Consider the following 854-nt stretch of genomic DNA (forward strand, 5'->3'; position numbering starts at 1 on the left):
ATCAATCAAACAATCTATGGCATTCGTTGAGCTCTGACTCTATGCAGAGCACTATATTATGCGCTGGGAGAGTACAACGCAACTGAATTAGTAGGCACATTTCCTCCCCACTCCCTCATTAGAGTGTAAGCTCCTAAGAGGCAAAACAATCACAGGGCTGGGAGTAAGAGGACCTTCGTTCTAATCCCATTCTGCCATTCTCTTGCTGTATGACCCTAGCCAAGTTGCTTAACTTCTCTGTATCTCAATGTCCTCAGCTGTAAAATGGGGATTAAATACCTGTTCCCCCTTCCACCTAGACTGTGAGCCACACGTGGAACAGGGACTGTATCCAACTTGATTAGCCTGTATCTACCCCAGCACTTCCTTCTCAGGGTTACACCTGGAGAGTTTCCAGTACTCTTCCAGGCTCGGCTACAGGAGGGAGAGTCAAGCAGAGGTCTACCCATTCCATTCTTAGCTTGGGAAGTGGCTAGCAAGTGGAAGGCAATCTGCTACAAATCAAAACTCACTCATGCTGGGCAGCAGCAGCATGGGAGAGATTCGAGAGTGGAGACTCAAGGTTACTTCGTGGAAGGAGGCAGTGGTAAACCACTTCCATAATTTTACCAAGAAAACTCTATGGATACACTACCAGAACTATTGCAGGTGGAGAGGGGGGCATTCTGGCAGAGATGCGTCCATTGTGTCTCTATGGGTCGGAAATGACTCAACAGCATAAGACAAGACAAGACCCCAGCATTTAGTACAGGTCCTGGAACATAATAAACACTTCACAAATACCATTAAAAAAAAGAGAGGCCTATTTCAGTGTATAAAGAAAGCTGAACTGAATCCTGGGGTGCTGAGGAATC

General features: G+C 46.4%; 1 non-coding gene across 1 annotated transcript; it reads left to right on the forward strand.

The window, feature by feature from the left end:
- Positions 1-364: 364 nt before the first annotated feature.
- Positions 365-502, forward strand: LOC114809752. Its single transcript, XR_003757530.1, has one exon. It is a non-coding gene; the product is annotated as a small nucleolar RNA SNORA7 (small nucleolar RNA).
- The last annotated feature ends 352 nt before the right edge of the window (positions 503-854 follow it).

The sequence above is a fragment of the Ornithorhynchus anatinus genome, chromosome 2 (genome assembly GCF_004115215.2).
Source record: "Ornithorhynchus anatinus isolate Pmale09 chromosome 2, mOrnAna1.pri.v4, whole genome shotgun sequence".
Lineage (NCBI taxonomy): Eukaryota > Metazoa > Chordata > Mammalia > Monotremata > Ornithorhynchidae > Ornithorhynchus > Ornithorhynchus anatinus.